The following is a 20,332-nucleotide window of genomic DNA, read 5'->3' on the forward strand; positions in this document are numbered from 1 at the left end:
TGCACTTGATGACCTGCTGGTTGAGTGATTAAATCATTTGTCACCTGAAGTTTTGATGACTGAAACTTCAAATGATGAAAGTATTGGTATCCCTTGTAGATTATTTCAAAATCTAAGGCAAGGGTTATATTTTATTAGTGTACAAATTTTGGATTGATGAACACTATTAGTCTTAACAGTATGTATTTAAATTGTGACGTTTTTCCTGCAATATTTTAGGTCACATTAATTTATCAGAACATATTTATTTTATTATGAATATCCTGTATATAAATGATTTTGCATAAATTACTTTCAGTGGAGAATGGGTCGTATAATGTATTTTTTCAGGATGGATTACCAGAGAATGCCTTACAGCTCAGCCAGTTAAGAGATTCACCAGTTTAGTGATTGAGCTATAACCAAGCACTCCCTTCTAGAGCTTTCCCAAGTGTGCAGGAGGAGAATTGCTCTTCTGCAGATTTCTGAAGTTTTAGATTGCCTCTGTTAAGAAGAAAGAATAGTAAAGCTAGTGTAGATGTGCTCTTCAAGTGTGAAGTGCAGAAGTATCTATAATGTATTTGTCTTTGTTTTACTTTCTATTAAAGTTGAACTGGGTAGTGTGACAGACCCAGACCAGTGGGGTACAGTAGTCTGGTAGAGGGCAAATACACTGGTCACTGGATGAGTAGTTTTCTGTTCCCTGAGTGACCAGAGCAGGGGCTGCACTAGAGTAATCAGGAACCTGCTAGAACCAGTTAAGGCAGGCAGGCTAATAAGGACACCTGGAGCCAATTAAGAAGCTGCTAGAATCAATTAAGGCAGGCTAATCAGGGCACCTGGGTTTTAAAAAGGAGCTCACTTCAGTTTGTGGTGCGAGTGTGAGGAGCTGGGAGCAAGAGGCGCAAGGAGCTGAGAGTGAGAGGGTGAGGGTGTGCTGCTGGAGGACTGAGGAGCACAAGCGTTATCAGACACCAGGAGGAAGGTCCTGTGGTGAGAATAAGGAAGGTGTTTGGAGGAGGCCATGGGGAAGTAGCCCAGGGAGTTGTAGCTGTCATGCAGCTGTTACAGGAGGCACTATAGGCAGCTGCAGTCCACAGGGCCCTGGGCTGGAACCTGGAGTAGAGGGCGGGCCCGGGTTCCCCCCAAACCTCCCAATTGACCTGGACTGTGGGTTCTTCCAGAGGGGAAGGTCTCTGGGCTGTTCCCCAACCCACATGGTGAATCTCTGAGGCAAGAAAATCCGCCAATAAGCGCAGGATCCACCAAGATAAAGGAGGAACTTTGTCACAGTAGTTAATGAGGAAGTGAGTTAGGGGCCACCTGTGCTATGAGTAAATTATCAAAGTGCTCAGTGATAACATAGTTGTCCCCTAACCTGGTTACAGAGCTTTCATTTGATAGTGAAGACAGCACCCAAATCATGCTAAATCATCATCCTATGGTGGCAGCTGCTGGCATCTGTGATGATACAGAAAAATATTCTGATATATTTTCGGTCAATTCAGATATGCCAGTGGACTATGTAGGGGAGGGAAAAACAAATATTAAAAATGTTGTTTTAAAGTGCACAGTATTCCAACCATGGTTTAGTTAGTGGGAGGGATATTAAGCATAGAAATCTTTAAATTAACTTTCATTTTTAACAGGGAGGAAACAAAATGCAGCAGCAGATTAAAAAGTGGAATGGATGAGGTCCTGGCAAAGAATCAGGAAGAAATAGACTAAATTACGTGTAGCTATTTGAATGTATTCCAGTCTGCCGGATTTGATTAATTCTACTCTGGAGTGCTAAAGAAACATGCAGGGCTAGTGCCTGTGCTGATAATTATTGCTAAGACAGCAGAGGTCCCAAGGGGTGGAAAAGGGCAAACAGTGCCTATTCTAATGAGAGCCAGGGAATTAAAGCAGTAAGCTGAATTTTAATACTTGGTATGTTGATAGGACAATTAATAAAATAGTTGATTTTTTTAAGGGAAGAAATGTGACCATTTGGTATGGCTGTTTAATTACTATTATTGCCTATGAGCTTTTTCTCTTAGCTTGGATAACAAAAACCTAGTGTGCAGTTATGAATTAGCTGGAGCTACAACATGGATTACACAATACTGAAGAAAACTAAATATATGCTTATGGGGAGGACAGGTCTGTGCGTGGAGAGGACTGTTCATGCAGATTGTCCTCTGCCACATGAAATGGGGAAGTCCTCTGGCCCTATCATGGATTGTCCAGTCCCACCCTGGACCTCCTGACGTCACTCCCCATGTTCAGGATCTATGCTGGAGGAAGCAGAGATTGGGCAGGCTGGGGACCGAAGTGGGTAGACTAGTGGTAGATCTTGAAGAATGCTCCCCTTCTGATCTCAGGTTTTCCCAGTAAAAGGTTGATTTATCTTTTATGTGGAGACCCCCGGACCTTGGGTTCCACAAGGATCAGTAGGGGAGGGAGAGGAGTCTGTGAGATTTCCTTCCCAGAACCAGCTCCCGCAGGTGGGGATGGCTCAGGACATCAATTATTAATGACTCAGTGTCAAGCTGGGAGGAGTTGCTGAGTGGGGTCCCACAGAGGTCCATAGTAGTTTCAATGCCATTGCAACATATTATGGTCTTAAAGGACTGAATGGAGAGTATGCTAATCAGATTTGGAGATGTCATAAATGATAGTTAGAATTTAATACAGTCTCTACCAGCTAAAAATGAGCTGTACTAAACACAACTAGATTTATTTCAGACAGCTATGAAATGCTTCTTGTTAGGAGGTGCAACCAAACCTACAAATATGGAAATTGGGGAATGCTAGCCAGGCAGCAGTTGTAAAAAGGGTCTGGTTCAGTAGCTTTCGCATTAGAGCAGCATTTACATATGAGAAATGACACAGTAGTAAGTATGGATGTAACTGTGTGGAAATCACTGACTTCGTTGGGAGTCGAGGGAGTTCAGCAGCTTGCAGAATTAGGCTCTATGATACAGTATCCTATCATGGTTAGCAACTCCATTACTTTGTCAGTATGGTTTAGTTTGTTGTACTCTTGGCCTTGGCTAAGAAAATCACATATTTGAGTTCAGCACCAGAAACTGAGCTAATTTCTTCAGTTCATAGCCCCTGGACCAGCATGTAGAAGAGAGATTGAACAGAGGTCACTTCTGCCAAGCTGTTCTGACTGCATGGGGAAGTTAAAAGCCCTTTGACATTTTTCATAAAAATAAGCAGTAACACTGCTGTCCTGACCATCAAACTCCCTTTCAGTAAAACCAGTTCTGATTTCCAAGAACATAAACTATTGCTGGTGACTTACAAGCTTTTGTGTTTTCCTAGGAATTGCTCTACCACCAATCTCTTAACTCGTTGTTTTGTAAAGTGTCTGAATACCTTCAATATGAAAGCCACAATACGAAGCAAAATTATTTTCTCGACTCTTTCACACCATAGCATTGACTTTGTAAAAGACTCTGTCTATGAAGTGCATAAAACTAGAATATTTCAGAGAGGGAGCAAAAAGATTTTTGTATTCTCTTTGCAGTTTTTGTTTAAAATATATATATAAGCTAGCACACAAGCTTTTATTGTTTCAGTCATGTGTACCCTAGTGGTGGTAAGAAATCAAGAGTGTAGCTGATTACTAGGCCTCCCATGAACCAGACTACATTAATTTTCTCTAGCTTTGAGTTGAGTAGCAGAACAGTTTGAAATTTTACTTAGGAATTACCATACTGGATCAAACCAGCAATCCATGCAGTCCAGTATCCTGTCCCTAACAGTAGCCAGTAACAGATGCTTCAGAAGAAATTATAAGAAACCCTATAGGGGGGAATTATAGGATAATGTGCCTACAGAGGAAATTTCTTCATAACCCTATTGATTAAATCTTGGTTTATATCCTGAGGATTTAGAGCTCTAATGTAAATGTGGAATTCTCATTTTCTATATGAACATTTGAAAGTTATACTTTCCATTACTCCCTCATGGCAGTGTGTTCCGCACTTGTGTTGCAGAAGTTTCCTTTTCTTTTTTAAAATTTGTTGCCTTTCAGTTTAATTGAATGGTGGCCCCTTGCTCTTGATTTCATTGCATTTTTGTATAGATTGTGTATTTTTGTTAGTAGCTCAGCACTTCATTCTTAAATTCCTTCAGAACTCTTGGCTATAGCTGTCTGATCATGGTGGTGTGTTGCTCTTTAAAGTATCAGTTTGTTCCAGCACACTCTTTTGGGACGCCTCCATCTCAGACAATATTTCATCTTTATCAACTGAAAAGAGTAAGAGCAAAATCTTACACACACACACACACACACACACACACACACACACACACACACACACACACACACACACACACTCCCCATTGAAATTAATAGTAAAACTCACTGACTGCAGCAGAGTCAGAATTTCACCCTCAGTCTGGGGTAGGTATCTCCCTAGCATCTTTTGTGGTGAAGGCAGATGCACAGAAATTTTTCGGCTTCCCTTATCCTAATTAATTGCTCCCTGGTTGTCCAGTGGGCATCAGTTCTCTGGCAAGCTTCCTGCTTCCAATATACTTAAATAATTTATCTATTAATTTTCACTACCATAACTGCTAGTGGAATTATTGCAAAGGAGTCCCTTGTGCTCACAGTAGATACATTTGTTTGGGGAACAGAAATTATTTTGAATAAACAAGCTGAGGAGAGGTAAGTCAGGAACTCATCAAGTAACTCAGAGGTTCTTAGAGATATTGGTGGAAAGAGGGGGTTCTGGGCAGACCCAATTCCTAGTTCCATTAGCAGCTTCCTCTAACCAGCATTGTGATGTTTTATAGAATAGCTTCAAGTTATATTAAATGTGATTTGTGTGGATGTTTATGTAACAGCTTAAACTGAATTCCCCACTCTTGAACGACTATATGATCTAACAACCAGTTTAGATTCAAGCTTGGCCTTGAGACGTCCTTGAATGTAGAGAGCCCTGACTCTACTCAACTGTATATGGTAACTTTGTTCACAGAACTTGCATTCCTGAGACAGGATCTGACTGGGACTCCCTGTTCCAGATATAGCTATAGTTAGTAGCCATCTTTATGGAAATGATGTTCAGAATCTCTAAGGCATGATTCCTTTGGCATCTTGCTGTTTGTTTGACAGAAGTCTATTTTTAACGTAATGTCAGAGGAGAAATTGCTTGTTCTCAGCATTGGCTACATTATGATAATATATGTGAGAATGTTCCCTACATAAAAAAAATATACTGTCCTAACCAATATGGGATAAAGAAACCTTCATTTATGTAATAATAGTAACATATTTACCCTACTTTTGTTACTACGACTACTGATATTGGAAGACTTGCTTTTTTGACTTATGTAGGAAAATGTATATTTAGAACGGGGATTCTAGGAAGGCCTATTTTTCACACAGTTGTTTGATGGCTTAGAAAATGGACGCAAAAAATTTTCTGTGCAAAGCCTGCTGTAGCAGCTATGCACCTCATTTTTAATTTTGTGGTGAAGAGGGAAGAATGCTGCTGCTGTTCAGTAGGGATCTGGCAGGACAGTGGAAAATAGACTCCAGTTTTAATATAAAACTGAGCCTAGTTATGACTGTCCTGTTGCAGCATTTGCTATTTGTGAGGAAGCTTCAGCTATTGGTCCCCAGAGCTGAGCTCCCTGGAGCCAGGGAAAGGGCCCTCTCAGTAGCTCCTCGTCCTGTTAGGAATTTGCTTCCTCAGGCAATTGCTCAGGCCTTGTTTTCAATAGGGAAAAAAGGTGTGTCTTTGTGTGAGCCAATACCTGGTAACTAGCAGGAGGGAAATGCCTAATAAAGACACGGTAGTTTGTAGTTCTAACATGTTAGCAGGCTGAGGTAAACCCCCAGCTTCCCCATAATCTTTACCTCAACCTGTCTACTTGTGTTAAAAGTACAAATTGACTTGTCTTCAATAGGAGTTTACCTCATAATAGTCACCTCATGTTAAAACAGCCTTTTTTCCTAGTGAAGGCACTCGCACAGAGTGGATCTCTCCACTGGTTGTCTTATACTTATCCAGATGCTGGTATCCCTCTGGAAATTTTTCCCTTGTTAGTACAGCCCAATTCTATTGAGAATAAAGGTGGAGTGTGCAGAGAATGTGCTCTCTATTTTGGGTAAATACTATGGTCTTCATTCTCCACTCCATCTAAGTTGCCCTTGACACAGTGAAAAACGGGGGGGGACTTAGGGGAGCTAATTGCAGCTCCCTAATGCAGGGCTGCCTGGCTCTGGTGCAAATTAGGGCTGTATAGGGACAGACGTTCTTTGCATCACTGGAGGACAGGGCTTAGTTCCACTCCAAAATGCCTCCTGCCAAGTCCCATTCCCAACGTGCAAGGGAGGCTGGGGTAGCTAGCAGCATGTACTGACAAAGCTCTCATGGACAGAGGAACTTCTCCACTGGTTGTTTCCAGCCAGTTTTGTGTATTAAGCACACAGTGGCCTGAGCAAACTGGAGAGTCTGGCTGTCTTTACATTTTGTTAAGGAGCACTTGGATGCTATGGTTGGTAATGGGGCCTCCTAAATGTTTAATGAAAAATTGTTTTAAAATTTACATTCAGATGTGTAGTGATCTGTAATGTCCTGTTGTGACATCATTATGTCATTGGAGACACTGAAAAATACTTCATTTATGCACTCTGATACAGTATGAAAAGTGACAGCTTGGGAAGCCCATTGCCTAGTGACAATCCCATGGATGTCTTAAGGAATTTTGTTTCTTCACCCTGCATTGCATTTGTTTTCTTAGCTGTTATTGATCAGTGTAGCACTGAAGTCAACTGCCATTTTGATAGCCCTCCAAGTCTGTCTCATAGTAACATTGCTTGAGTTCTTTCTTTTCCCCCTCCTTTTTGTATTGACAGCAATGAAAATAAATTAAATCAGCTGTCCGTCAAACCCACCCTGCTGTGTTGAGCTTAGAACCTTTGGGAAGTCCCCTCTTTGTCTCTCTTTAAACAGAGCATCTAAAGTTCTGTTTGGACAAACTGCTTTTTTGCAGTCTGTTGTGATATGAGTTGGGCAAGTGTTTCTTCAAATCAGATTCTGATCTTCTTATTTTATATCACTGGGGATAGGAAATTATTCATGCTTCTGAATAGAAATCATCAATCTAAATAATACTTCTGATATGATGCTTCTGATCTCAAAGTGCTTTATTTAAAAAGGCAAAAAAATGTATATTGGCAGGATAGAACCTCTCTGGAGCCAAGAGTAACTAAGCATTTTTGATATTTTTCATTGGAACAGCTGAACATGTTTATGTAATTTGCCTCTGGTGGGAGAAAATTGGTGTTGTCTTGTAGGAGGTCATCTGTAATCAAAGTGCAGCAATTGATGGTGGATAGAGGAATCTGGTAGTGTTAACTCAGAATAAAGGGGTGCATGTAAATCTGTCTTCTATGAACATGTATTATCCTGAGTCACTGCTTCAGCCAATATGGGATTCTTGGAACATGCTGGCTGAAGGCAATCGCTGCTTGGGTTCCCCTGCTGCAAAACGTATTTTATATTTAGCTATTTTTATGGAATTGAAGTTGGCAGGTAATCAGCAAACACCTTGGAAGAGGCATCTTTTGTGTGGGTGTGTGTTGTCTTAAGAAAAATCCAAGATGTCTGTTTGCATCATGCTATGTTACATTACAACGGTATGTGTGCTTGCTGCTTCCTTTATGCAGGTTTTTAGGTTCTTCATTCTTTTGGTGAAGATCGTTTTGGTTTAAATATTTACCCTCTGAATGGCCATATCTAGTTGGTGTTAATGGAGTAAGATCCGTGAGCCACTCAGATGTCTGTGTGTCTTTCTACAGTATCTCTTTCAGAGGAACCGAGATTTATATTCTTGTTTTTGTTTTTGTTTTTTGGTTTTTTTTGTAACATCTCTCATTTCCTATGGGTAAGAAGAATTACCAGGTCACTTAATGGAACACAGAATAAATCTTAGACCCAAATCATTTAAATGGTTCTGGATTCTAAAGGTCTATATTTCAAAAATCCACCAACTTGGAAATGAGAAATATTAAAAACAGTAATCACTGTTTATGTACACTTAGCAGTGTTCTGTGCTGCTTCTTTTCTGTTTACTTAAGAAAAGCATAAGTTAACAAATCCTATATCCAGAGGTCTGGTGACATTTTTGACCATGTTTACAATGCTAGTACGTAAAAAAAGAAAGTAAACTAATGTAAATCTTTCTCTCTCTCTTTTTTTTTTTTAATACAAAACAAAAGTGCCATTCCATAATATAGGTCAAAAATTCAGTTAGTCGGAGAAGGACAAAATCCATGTGGAAATAAATTTTTCCAAGCTTAGAGACTAAGAAAATATTATTAAGTTTTAACAGAATATTGTTGTACCACTTCCTGACTGTTAGCTCACCAGCCTCCTTCCCCAGCAAATGCTGGCTCTTTTTGTGTGCTTTATTTCCAAGAAGTTCAGTCTGTTTGGATTTCAGTGATGCAGAAGAACCAATGAAGATGCACTGTTCTTGATCTCTAAATAGTTCTTTGTACTTAAAATCTCAGAGGAGAATGGATCTCAAGAGTGAGTTTTATGGTAGCTGGTTTTTTACACTGTTGTTAAGGTATAGTTAAAAAGGAGGAGAGGTGGCTGAAATGAAGAACCTTCCCTTGAGAAACTCATAGTATTTGAGCCTTCCTGAAGGAGGACTATCCTGAGGGGAAAATAGACAGACAACTAGCAAATTTTACTTAAGATTAAAATGCTTTTATGCAGTGCTTGCATGTATCACAATCAAAGCAACATATTTTGCCCCATTTACTTTGAACTTTAAATGGCAGTTAATTGTCTTAATTTAAAAAAATACAAGTCCATATTTACTTAGGTATAATTGTAGAGAAACACACTCCCACCCACACCTCTTGGTTGTATGTGAATTAAAGGATTATTCCATATTTCCCCAGTTTTTCTAATGCCTGAAATGCAGTAGTCTGGGCCTGTGTATTTAGTATATAAACTATCTAGAAGACTTAAATCTAAGGTATAATTTGTACTCTTCACCTCCCCCACTGTTTAAGAGTAGGTAAGATCCCAAAGGAATGTACCCTGCTGTCTGTGACAGATGGTTATATAGCCATTAGAGCTTTCTTATTTCCTGGCAAGAGGAAGTGTTACAGCTGGTGGCAGCAGAAGAGAAGAAGAAACGGTATTCATAATCTCGGTGTTCATATTTAGGTATCTCCAGTGCTCTGAAAGAGAGATTTTTCATTTTATTGTTTTTTGAATTGATTTAGTTTGTATAATTTCAGAGTGATGTTTGATTTTTCACATACAAACTGGGGCAAGCAAAAAACAATTAAACCTGGAAGTGAAGAGAGAAGGACCCAAAGTTCTCTGGTCAATTCCTCCAATTGTCTTGCTACAAGAGTTTATTGAGCTGAGAGAAGGTATGTGAGAAAACAGAAAATTTCCACGTTTCCCTCCTGGTTTCCCTCACCCTATATTGCCTCATCCTGCATACAATAGTTGACTTTAAAATGGAATGAAATTTCATGTTTTCTTCTTTAGGCTTCCTAATTTATTACCACATAGCTGACAGTTTTTTCTACCAGTCAGATTCGTGGGAGGAACTATGCTTTTTAATTCTCAGATGGGGAAATTACCGGTAGGTCAGATTTTGAAGGTTAATCTACCTTTCATATCAGACTTCATAAAAACATGTAGACTGTGAAAGGGGAAGAGACAGGCATGGTTTCAATGGGCCTGGGAGTGTCCTGCTTTAACGGCAGGACCAGCCAATGTCAGAGGATGCAAGCTGAACTGGAGAGGTTCCGTGGCTCTGAGGAGAATTTGTGAGCTGCAAGGGAAGGATCCTGGATGCCCCAGAGGGCTCTGCTCAAGTACAAAACTCCAGAGTCGTGAGGACTTTGAGGCAGGGAAATGCATATGTGTCTTTATTATTTAGTATAGATCTGCGCATGTCTCATGCTACTAAGTAAAGAGTAATGGTGCCTTAGAATCTTCTGCAAAGTCTGGCTTGCTGGCTGGCTTTCACTGTCACATACCCCTGAAGAGGTAAACTGTAAACCAGAAGGCTCAAAATGCATAAATACAATCTGCTTCTGAGATGGAGGGAATGGAGCAGAATTCCCCTGACCACATTTCTGGTCCTTTCCATTCCAGTACAACTGCTGAAAATCTAGATCTCCATTAACTCTTCCCCCTTCTATGTGTGGTATTTAAAAAAACAAGTCACCTCATGGAGTCTGCATTAATATAATGGAAAATCTTCATCACATACTAATATAATGTATAGTTAAATTCTTCTTAATAATAGCATGGGCCTTGTTAATCAATATTGATGTTTTAACAATGAAGTGATGCTGCTCAGGGTTCAAAAATGTGACATTATGCCTAGCTTTGCTTAACCGTTTGGACAGAGGAGGTTTGTATTTCCTATCACACAATGAATTGACATTTACTAATTGTCACAATAATGTGTCTATCATATTTTAAGTGTTTGTCTTTATTTTTACAGTGCCCCACACACCTTGGTTTGGGGGAGAGGCACTTAGAACAATATGTACAATTTCTTGTAGTCTTATTAATGGATATGTACACCAGCCACTGCTTTCACCAAGTGGTTAATACTGAAAACTGTTCTGGAGATAATGATTAGTACTGCACTTCTCTAACATATTTCATGCTACATGTTGCAGCTTGCATTATAAAATAATTATTTGCATTTTAAATGTTGAGTGTATGACAGGACAAATAAATGGGTCCCAAGTCTTGATTTATAACTTGAAATATGTTGTTAGTCATGAAATGTCAGAAGGAACCGATTTCAGAACAAAGACACACAGCATCTAAACATTTGACATTTTTCAAAAGGTGGAAAACTAACCAACATGGCAATCCAGAATAGCAGGAAATCAATCATGTTTTTTAGTTCCTTTGGCAGCATTTTTCTAAAGATTGAGTTTTTTAAGGGCTAGTCCTTTTGAGCTCAAGGTGCATTGGGTACGTTTTTGTCCCTTGCGTTAAAAGGAATGGGATTTGTAGTTTAGGGCCCTAAGCAACAATCCCAGTGCACAGAGCTCTCCCTCCCCAGTTTCCTCATGCCCATGTCAGTTCTTTCTTACTAGAGAAATAAACTACAACTGCACTTTCCCACAACTAACCAGATGCTATCCCCTTCTTACACTGCCTGCCCCCATGACACTTTAGGTCTTAAAGATTGACTCCTGATTGGGGGGGGAAGGGGAGAAATCATTAAACTTGTCTTTTTTTCTTTATCATATATTAAAAAATCCTTTAAAGAAAACTTTTTGGTTGTATTAGAATTTCTGGTGTTCTCTACACTGTTTTTCCTGAAAGACTTTGTGAATGATTGGAGAACTAGCATGATTTATAACATCACAGATATGAAGGAAGAGAAACCTGCTTAATTGAGAAGAGGAAGTTATTTTTATTCAGATTGTTTAAAACTCTCTGGGCTCTTAAATTACCTATTTACCTCAAACACCAAAGGAATATTGGCAGAAAATCCATAATAGACTTAGCATGTTCCTTTAGCTAGGATTGAGAGCTCCCAACCAATCCCCTTTCATCTCCTCCAGAGGCATCAAGCAAATGCAGGGAGAACAAGACTTGAAACCCGATTTTGAGGATGGAGGGAAGATTTAATAACATACAAGCCACCCTTACTCCACAAAAGCAAAAAAGGCACAAACCCAATAACTTTTCCTTTGCCGTTCACTTTTAAGCCTTGGGTCTGTATGATGAAGCATCAGTATTAGCCAACCACAGGAATTAGAAGGGTTCACATACATGGTGAAGATCTTTCCTGTTTTACAGACCAATAGAATTCTGACATATTCTGTGTAATCTAGGATTTCTTGTTACCCCATGTCAATTACAAAGTACAAATTTCAAATTTAAGTGCACAATGCATGCAGCTTACCAGTTATGAAGGTAAAAAAAACAGCACTTTTGTATTTTGATGAACACAGCAGGCAATTGTTCTGGGATTTTTCATACTAGAATTGACACATTTTTAACCACTAATGTTAATTTTTAACCAATCTTGGAAGGCTGGGGAGATTCCAAAGGAACTGGGAAAACTGCTAATGTAGAACCAACATTGTAAAAGGGATGATCCAAGGAACTATAGACCGGTTAGCCTGATATCTATCCTGAGCAAAATAATGGGACAGTTAATTCAGGATTCTTATCAACAAAGAATTAGAAGCTAAAAACATAATCAGTGTTTCATAGAATGTAGGTCTTGTCAAGCAAACCTATTTTCTTTTTCTGACAATATTATAGGTCTAGTTGATAAAGGCAACTGTGTTGGATACAGTTAAAATTTCTCCAATGAATTTGACTAAGTAGCACATGATATTTTGATTAAAAAACTTGCATTATATGTAACTAACAGGGCACACATTAGATGGATTAAAAGCAGGCACACTGACAGATCTCAAAATGTAGTTGTTAAGGGGAAGGCATCAATAAGCAGGGCTGTTTCTAGCAGGGCCTCGCAGGGACTGGTTCTTGGTCCAGTGCTATTTAATATTTTATCAGCAATCTAGATGGTAATATAAACTCTCTGCTTGTAAAGTTTGCTGATGATAAAAAGACTGGTGGGATAGTAAATAACGAGGAGAAAAGGTTGCTGTTAACTATCTGAATTGCCGGCTAAATGGTCACAATCCAACAAACTGTATTTTAATACAGCCAGATGCAAGGTAATGTACCTAGGAACCAAGAATGCAAGCTATACCTGTAGGATGGGAGGACTGTCTTGGAAAAGCAGTGACTTGGAGAAAGACTTAGGGGTCATTGTAGATAATTGTCTTGCCATGAGTTCTCAGTGCAATGTTATGGCAAAAAGGGCTAATGCAATCCTTGGATATTTAAAAAGAGGAATGTCATGCAGAAGTAGGAAAGTGATCTTGCTGCCATACATAGCATTGGTAAGACTGTTAGTAGAGTACTGTGTCCATTTCTAGTGTCCACATTTCAAGAAGGGTGTGGAAATACTAGAAAGATGTCAAAGGAAGGCCACAATGATTCAGGGGCTGTAAAACAAGCCGTCCAGTATGAGCCTTAAGTCACTCAACTTAATCATCTTATCAAAAAGAGAGTTGACTTGATTACTGTCTATCGATATTTACACTTGTAAAAGATATCTGGTAGTGGGAGATCTTTCAGTCTAGCTGAGAAGCATAACAAGATCCAGTTGCTGGAAGTTGAAAGTAGACAAATTCAACCTTTGAAATAAGATGCAGTTTGTAGCAGTGAGGATAATACAAACATTGGGGCAACTTACCTGAGCAGGCAGTGGACTTCCCATTGGTTGGAGTCTTTAAGGCAAGATTAGAAATCTAGCTAAAAGGTGTGTCCCACATGACATTCTCATAAGCAAACTAGGGAAAGGTGGTCTAGAAATGAAATTACTGTAAGGTGGATGCACAACTGGTTGAAAGGCCGTACTCAAAGAATAGTTATGAATGGTTCGCTTATCAAAATGGGAGGCCGTATCTAGTGAGGTCCCACACGTGTCAGTCCTGTGTCTGGTACTATCCAATATTTTCATTAATGACTTGGAGTATGGAGTGGAGAGTCCGCTTATAAAATTTGCAGATAACACTGTGACTTTCCCCAGGGTACAATCTGGCCTGTTGAACAGCTGCATCCCCTCAAGTCTCCAACATGTTTCACTGTGAGAGTAATCACAGGAGTAATCTCACTCCTGGCCAGCTCATACACCGCCTCCAGCACGTAAATCACCCACGTTATACTGTATGAGTACTATAGCCAGCCAGCCACCCATTAATTATATTACAGAGCAACATCAGCAAATTCCCAGTCCCAGACTTATCCCCAGAATTGAGCGTCTTGTACTGCCCAGCTCTTTTCTTCTGGACAAAACAAGCTCAAAGTCTGTCATTTTATTCATAGAAATGACATGCACAAATATTGTTATCCCAAATGAAGTTCCCAAACACTTCAGTACAAACACACTGGTTTAGATCAAACAAATTTATTAACTACAGAAAGATTTTGTGATTACAAGTAATGAAACATAAAAGTCAGAATTGGTTACAAAGAAATAAAAGATAAAACATAAATTAATACCTAACTAAGTGAATTGAAAGCAAAATGTATCTCTCACCACATGCTCTTGCAGTCTTACTGGTTCGATGCCTTTCAACCAGGACCCATCCCCCAGTCCAGTGATCCTTGTCCTTCAGGCATTGTGGATGTTGTGGGCAGAGAGAAAGGGAGAAGAGATAACATGAGGAGTTTGCTCCCCTTTCTGATAGCAGATCTCTGCTTTCTGAATCATCTCCAGCTGAGGTTCAGGTGACAGAAAATCTGTTTGCACAGGAACCTCCAGTTGTTCTATTGCCAAGATGTAAATTTCTTGGTCACAACCTTCTTCCTGCCAAAGAATGGCCGCTTCACCAGGTGACAGTCCATTTGATTATATTGACACCGGGCTGAGGTATTGGCTAGTGTTTTGTCTCTGGGGCTCTAGGTTGAAGCTGTTTCCCCAGACTAGAAATGTATCTTATGCAGTAGAATTTTATAACTTTCCATACAAGGTTGCCACACATTTTTCCAGGACAATAATGATCAGCAAATTATGAGTTTTCAAATGATACCTCACAAGGCATACTTTGTATGAAATGTATCATAGTCTTGTAAAAGGGATGAACATGAGGTTATATACTGTCACAGACACCAAGCTGGGAGGAGTTACAAGCACATTAGAGATCAGGGTTAGAATACAAAACAACCTTGACATACTGGTGAATTGGTGTGAAATCAAGAAGATGAAATTCAGTAAAGAAAAGTGCAAAGTACTTCACTTAGGAAGCAAAAATCAAATGTAAAACTACAAAATGGGAAATAACTGGTTAGGTGGTGGTACTGCTGAAAACGATCTGCTGATTATAGAGGATCAAAAATTGAATATGGGCCAATAATGTGATGGAGCTGCAAAAAAGGCTAATGTTGTTCTCGGGTGTATTAACAGGAGTGTTGAATGTAAGACATGGGTGGTAATTGTCCTGCTCTACTTGGCACTGGTAAGGCATCAGCTTCAGTACTGTGTCCAATTATGGGCGCCAAATGTTAGGAAAGATATGGACAAACTAGAGAGTGTCTAGAGAGCAACAAAAATAGTAAAAGATTTAGAAAACCTGACTTATGAAGAAAGGTTAAAAACTGGGCTTGTTTAGTCTTGAGAAAAGACTGAGGGGAAACCTGATAAGTCTTCTAATATGTTAAGGTTTGTTACAAAGAGGATTGTGATCAATTGGTCTCCTTGTCCACTGAAGATAGGACAGGAAGTAATAGGATTAATCTGCAGCAAGGGAGATTTAGGTTAAATATTAGGAAAATCTTTCTAACTATAAGGGTAGTTAAGCTTTGGAATAGGCTTCCAAGGGAGATTGTGGAATCATAGGAGGTTTTTAGAAACAGGTTGGACAAACACCTGTCAGGGATGGTCTAGGTGTCCTTGGTGCTGCCACTGTGCAGGGGGCTGGACTTGATGACTTCTCAAGGTCCCTGCAAGCCCTATGTTTGTATGATTCTATATGCTTTAATGGAACTTCTAGGACAAATTCTATGGCCTTGTACATGTGAGGGGTCAGGCTGGCTGGTTGTGGTGGTCCCTTCTGGCTTTGGAGTGTCTGAATCAGTGAATACACCTGTTTGTTCCCTTCTTTCACGGGCCATGGAGAAAAGAGGTAGCTCAGCATTGCCCTCAACCTGTTCATAACAGTTGCAGCTCTGCATTAAGATAATGACTACAATCAAAGCCTCATGCTTCATGGCATTCATTGGTCACCTGTAGTGGTCAGGAAGGATCCCCCCCCCCCCCCGGTGCACAATTTGCCAGGTGTATTCTAGGGTTTGATTTTTTTTTTGTCTTCCTCTGAAGCATAAAGGACAATGGAGAACATTTTGATCTTCTGTTAAGTTTTCTCTGCATCATATTGTGGTACTATCTGTAGCAACTCCACTTTCTTTTAAGTCCCATGTATGATCAGTTGTGATGAGCAACAGATCTCAGGCATTTGTATATACTTATTTCCTTTTTTTCTCTTTATCCTTTTGTTTCCGTTTTCTCACTCTATATCTTTTTCGATATTGTATACTGTATATCCCTTTCATAGTTAATTTAAATATAACTTATACCAGATGAGTGAGAGTTTGGAAAAATAACTACTTTCTTGACATCACTTCATTGTTCCGTGGATTAAAACTAAGAGCGAGGGCTTACTTTTCTCATTCCGAGCTTTAAATGATTCTTGTTAGTTTTGGAAACTCACAGTTAGTTAGCATTTAAAGACAGCATGAAGATGTATTGGTGAATATTTCTGTTAACTTATGCAGTAAGGGTTGCTGCAGGTACAGTAATTGATTGGTGGATGTGGAGGTATTAAATCAATTTGTCCAGAATAGGTAAGGGACATTAATTTTAAAAGTACAATATGGAAGAAAAATAAGGAACATAAAGAGAATAAAAAAGCCTGAAATAATGTGAATTAATACTTTCACATGAATAACTTTAGATAAAGTTTTATGACTGATCATTGCTGATGATTTATAGAAATTAAAAATGGGAACGAAATTTGGGTCCATAATGAGGGATAATGATGAGCTGTGTTCCCAACACTCCCCCTTGAATATATTATTTTACTTCTTAAAGGTAAGAGGTATTTCTCTGAAGTGGTCTTTGTATTACAAAAACAAAAAGGATGATAGTTTTTTTTTAAAAATCCAAAACCATGCTGTAAATAAAATGTAAAAAACCCTATTTTTCACCTCATCTTTGATTCATTCTTCAATACACCACCATTGTAGTTGTAACCTCACAGTTTGGTACAGGCTGGGGCATCACAATGGGATGGGGGAATTGTTTTTGTACTAAATGCTCCTCTGCCTCTTGTTTGAGTCATTCAACTCATAATGCTGCACTTACTTCATTTTTGACAAATTTTTGCAGGATTATGGGCACCAGCAATCAAATTATGCTGATACACCTTTGGGATCCACCAGTTACGAACTGATGAGATTCTTGTACTTCAAAGACTGTATTAATTTTATTAAATGCCAGCAATGAAGGTTAGATTTTGATTCCATAAGTGCTTTTCCATTCTGTTTTATCTCATTTCATTGATAGCTGATTAAGTTGTAAAAGCTCCTGTGATTTTTCTGTCTCAGAAATCTTTGCTCTCTGCAGTGCCAAAGAATCTGTAGGGCTGTGTCTAGGCTAAATTGACCACAACCAGCTAACACATTTTAAAGTGACACTGTTTGTGTCTATATTTGCATCTCAGATAGTGTAACTTGACAAATATTTTTAAAGTAATCCCACTTCTTGCATGCACCCTTGCTGTCATTCACTCTCAATAGGACTGTCTTAGAACCAATAAATCCATTGAAATTGAGTGAAAATTATAGCTTTGTCTTTAATCTATCCAGTGTATTTGAGTATTGAGTAGTCTCTCTGCTACTAAGGGACATCTCATTAAGGGGAGATGGAGATCCTAGCATGGGGGAGGAGGGGGGGGGATCTGTGATCATGTCTGTGATCACGATATGGTAATTACCCTTGAGCATACGAAAATACTTGAGGATCATATTCTAAAATGGGGATAGAGCAAGATGGCCTTGCTGGCTGATACACTTCTTCTGACTGGGGACCCATGATTAAGTGGTTCCTGGTGAAAGGCTGACTTTGGGTCTTTGGTTAACCTAACCAAAAAATGGCACCAAAAAGCTTGAGGTGAGACAGCTTGAGAGTGGAGGAATGCCGAGGAGAGGTTGTGGGGGGGAGTGGTTTGTTTCCCTTCGGAGCTGAAGTACTATCACAACTAATATTCTAGTACAGTCTCTCATTCCTGGTCAGTTGCAAAAAAGTACAACCCAGATGTAGCTGGTACTGATGAAACTTGTATGGGTACAGTTCTTAATCCTGTTAAGGGCATGAAGATAGAAAATGAATAAATTCCTCATCAAGTTGTTAAAGTGGGGTAGGGGAAATGAATAATGTACATTACACTTATTTTAAACTTATCTGAGAAAGGTCACTAATTATAAACTGAGCTTGAAAATTTTAAAGCCCTTTCAGGTGTGCTAATAAAAGATAATGTCTCACATTCCTGCAAAATTGAGGTCTTTAAAGAACATGAGTAAAAATACTGATTTGCATGTTTGGGGGTTAATTGAAAGGCAAACGGAGAGTCTCCACTAGAAAACCTTGCTGCTGGTTTTAAAATTACATTGGATGTGAAATTTATGCCTTAAAGTATTGTAACATTTTTCCATATTCCTCAGAAACACCAAAGAAACGGGTTAAGTTCCTTACTTCTGATGTTAATGAAGACTGTATTTTTCCTCTGACTTTGATAGGATTTTTCCTACAGCAAATGAGAAGGAAAGAGTTCAGTGTTTTGGGTACAGAATAAGTGGGATTCTTTAGCAAACTACAGTTAAGAGGTTGCATGACTTCCCAGATTTTGCACACACCATTTAAGCTCAGAGAAAAAGACTGACGATCAAATTGGTATTTTTTTTAAAATATATGTATTTTTTGGCATCTTGGGACTAGACATAGTTATTTAATTTCCTTCCAAAAATTGAATCTTCAAAGGTCAGAAATTTTGCTATGATAGTTAATTTTGACTAAACAGTACAGGGAACAAACTATGGAATTCATAATCCATGAGTCATTCACATCAGAAACCCAAAAGTTCTCATACCCAGTCAGGAAACTGAATCCTAGTGCATGGCCTATGTGTTCCATCCAAACAGTTCAAATTTTGAATGTTGAGTACTCGCAACCAATGTCTTATGTCAATCTGCAGACCAATAACTACTTTGCGATTTTCAAATAAAATTTGAATCTCTCCATACAGTTCGTGAACAGGGGGAAGAAAAGCAGTGAAATTGATCAAGTAAATTATTCACTATGAATTATTTACTCAGCTCTTTTCATTATCATGCAAATTGTAATGGCTTGTTTACAAGCTGCCTACTTGTTAGGTAGTTTAAGTAAAGAACACTCATACACATCCCTTGGTCCAAAATAGTTTGAGCTTGTTGACCTTCAGGTCATGTTGCAAGGCTATTTATTTATGTCGGCTTGTAGGGAGACAGGAGCTTGATGGGGGTGGTTGTTTATGGGGCTAGGTAGTTAAGGGATGGTATCTGTTGGCTTTCTTATATCTGCTCTGGCAAATTTGATACAAGATGTTAGTGTTGATAGTGAGCTTTCACTTCTTTTTGTGAGCTTTCATTTCTTTTTTTCCTTTTTTTTTTTTTTTAAATGATAGTGCCTAGGGAGCAACTGAGATTGGGGCCCCCTTGTGTTAGGCACCATCCACAAATGAAGTAATAGTCCCTGGCCAAAGAGCTTAGAATCTAAATGGACAACACTAACAATGGGTGAGGGTGAAGAGGTACAACCTATAAGCAGAGTTAAACAGACTGATTGATGATTTGCAAATGTCATGTTAGATCCTTGACTATTTGTGATTTGTTTTTGTATTTATTTATTTTTGCTGTAGTAAGTCTCTAGCCTTTTTACTAGCAGAGATTGATATTAGCATTTAACCTGATCACTAAGAGGGCTATTCAATGGAAAAACAACTTTTTTCCCCCTCTGAAAGGCTTGTGAAGGGAGGTTGGGCTGGAAGTGTCCCCCAACAATCTTTGTAAGTCTCTCAGAGGCTAGAGATTGGCGGCTGTCGAATGAAGAGTTTACCAAAACTTGGCAGTTGTCAGGGGAAATCAAGAGCAAGGGAAGGAGTCTTCTCTCACTGACAATCCCTACATAGAGCTTGGGGATTTTCCCTTCCTGATTTAGTGACCACCAAGCCTCTTGTCAGCCATGTTTCTCCCCACTGTTGTTTTTTTTAAGTCATGCTTACTGTGTTTTATTCAAGGATCTGTGCAGGACTGAGCCCTGAGAAGGGGTTACTAGCAGCGGCTTGTTCTCTGCATGACACAGTCGCACTTCTGTGGCCTGGAGTGTGTGGCTTGTATTTTCCGATTGCAAGTTTTATACCATTTCTGAACTGCCTTTAAGTGAAAATCTAGCTTACTTTCATTTAGAAATGTCCATTCTGGGTTGTAATCAATACTTGTTGGAGACCAATCCCACAAATGCTGTCCCCCTGTATATGGAACAAGTTGGTCATGATAAAGGAAATTCCTAAATGGTTGTCCAAGTACTGGGATGTGTGTGTAAAATAAATAATCGCTGACATTGGTGAAGAGGGGATGTTGAGCACAGTTAGAGCTGCTTCTGGAAATACTGTCAACCACACTTAGCTTAGCATTACAGTAAATGTTGTGCACCT

General features: G+C 39.2%; 1 protein-coding gene across 3 annotated transcripts in view; it reads left to right on the forward strand.

Annotated features, from left to right (window-relative positions):
- MICU1 (mitochondrial calcium uptake 1) overlaps positions 1–20,332 on the forward strand; it is a 237,289-nt gene that overhangs the window by 178,958 nt on the left and 37,999 nt on the right. The gene's annotated exons all lie outside the window — the stretch shown is intronic.

The sequence above is a fragment of the Emys orbicularis genome, chromosome 7, assembly GCF_028017835.1.
Source record: "Emys orbicularis isolate rEmyOrb1 chromosome 7, rEmyOrb1.hap1, whole genome shotgun sequence".
NCBI classification, from domain to species: Eukaryota; Metazoa; Chordata; order Testudines; family Emydidae; genus Emys; species Emys orbicularis.